A 2,500-nucleotide genomic window follows, 5' to 3' on the forward strand; every position below is an offset into this window, starting at 1 on the left:
TCTTCGAGGGAGATCTGAGCCTCCATCGCATTTCTAATGTCCTCCGGCAATCGCCGGGACAAGTGTTCTAAAAACACATTTCCCTGCTCTACATCTATTTCCCTCTCCTTAAATAAACCTCGGAAATGATCAGTTGTCACCCTGACCATCTCCTCCGGCTTTCTAACTATACTTCCATTTTCTTCCCTAACCCCATGCATTACCTTCCTACTCTGTCTGCCCCTAACTGACTTAAAGAACATAGCGGAACAAGTCTCATTGTGTTCTAAAAAGCCATTATGCGCCCGCTCCAGGAAAGCTCGAGCCTTCCGCTCCTGCAGCACCCTGAGCTGCGCCTTCAGGGCTGTGGATCTCTCCCAGTCAAACGACCCGCCGAGGTTGCCTGCCTCGTACTCGAGTTCGAGCAACCTTTGGATACGATCCACCTCCCTCCTTTCCTCCCTTTTTTTCCTCTTGCAATATCCTATTATAAAGGCCCTAGTCCTTACCTTAACTAAATCCCACCACTCTAACACCCCCTCGCACATGGACCGGAGGCCTTCAATCCTCCGAAAGAAACCAAAAAAGGCGTCGACGAAAGCTTGCTCCTCCAGCACCTCCCGATCTAACTTCCAGTACCCCCTACCGAAGAGGCAGACTGGCGACCCCACCTGTAGGAGCACCCCGTCATGATCTGAGAAGAACACAGGCAACAGCCGCCCAGACAACTGACCCAAAGACCTAGATAGGAAAATGTAGTCGAGCCTCCGCGCAACCCCCCGGGAGTTGCGCCATGTGGGACCAGCCATTGTCGGAGTAGAGTGCAGGCCTCCATCAACCAGACCATGGCAAGCCATTAGCCCGGTGATGGCACCTGCACTACTATCACCCACTAACCCTAAATCTATGTTGAAATCCCCTCCTATCACCAAGTGCCTATTTGTGACACACAGGGGCGCCAGACAGTCCACCATCTCCCTCCTGTCTGCCGCCACCTGTGGCCCGTACACCACCACTAATCTAAATTTACAATCCCTTAACGTGACATCCACCCCCAAAACCCTCCCCTGCACAACCACATAATAACCCTCCACCTTCACCTCCCTATTCCCAAACAAAATCCCCACCCCCGTTGAATGAACCCCACCAATACCCCAGACTGACTCCCCCTTGTCCCACTCCCTCCTAAACCTACTCACATCCCCTCCATCCCTCAGGTGAACCTCCTGCAACAAACAAAAATCAAAACCCACACCCCCCAAATAACTAAATACCGCCCGCCTCTTAACAAAATCCCTTAAACCCCTTACATTTAGACTAACAAAAGTAAAATTAGACCCCATGAAAAAATAAAAATTAAAAACTAACACAACCTTCCCTCAACATACTAAAAACCCAACAGAAAAAACAAAAAACAGGAGACTCACCCGATGCTCCCCTGCTCAATTTCTACCGACGGGGACGCCGTCCGCACTCCCGACGCCCCCCCCCTCTTCCTCCATTTCACCAACCCAGGATGCCGGAATGGTGTTTGGCACCGGGGTGCCCTGCATCCTGGGTCTACCCCCACACTCCTCCCCCTCCCCAGTGCTGTAGCTGGATTGGAAGAGAATAGGGGAGTCCGAATCCCCAAACGAAAAAACCCCCACCTCCTCCTCCGCCCAGCCCTGGGCCTTGTTAGGTGGGTCCCCCCCCACCAGTAGTAGAGGGCCTTGGGAAACCAGTGGTAACGCAGAGGTTTCTCCCGCCCCCGTCGGTCTCTTGGCCGCCCCCTCCCTCTCGCTGTCGACCAAACTCACCCTCCTCTTCGCTCTCTTCTTCGGTGATTGTGGCAGGAGAGAGACACCACCCTCGGTCCCCGCCAGCTCCTCCACCATGCCCCTCATCTCCTCCACCAGGGCACTTTCCCCCCACTCCCCCCTCCCCCCCCTCCTCTACTGGTCCTTCCACCGTCTCCACCACTCCTCCCTCACTCGCATCCCTCTCCGGCTCCTCCACTCTCGTGCTTTCCTCCGCCTTTTTTCCCAGTTGTCCTCCTCTCATGCCTTCCATGTCCGCCTCTCCTCCTGCTGCCACTCCTTTCTCCTCCTCTTTCCTTGCAGCCTTCCCCTCTGGGCCCGTGCTGTCCGACGTCCTTCCTTTCCCTCCTCTTCTTCCCCCATCCCCCGCTCCTGCTCCCCCCCCAGCTGCAGACGCGTATGACCCCTGACGAGCCGGGCACTCCCGCCACAGGTGTGCTGACGAGCCACACCCGTGGCACGCCTTAGGCTCGTCACAATCCTTCGCCTCGTGCTCCCCAGATCCACAAAATCTGCACTTTCTAGTGCTGCACGAGGCGAGGATGTGACCATAGGCCATACAACGCCTGCAAAACGGGGGCTGACGTGCGTAAAACAACGTCCCCCTGTCAGCCCCCAGGGAGAACATCGCGGGGGGATGAAGGTAGCCACCAATCCCCTTTGGGTCCTCCCTGAGGAGGGCCTGGAACCCTCTCCGCCCATTCCAAAACCCCAGGGAGTCC

Source organism: Salmo trutta, unplaced genomic scaffold (genome assembly GCF_901001165.1).
Source record: "Salmo trutta unplaced genomic scaffold, fSalTru1.1, whole genome shotgun sequence".
Lineage (NCBI taxonomy): Eukaryota > Metazoa > Chordata > Actinopteri > Salmoniformes > Salmonidae > Salmo > Salmo trutta.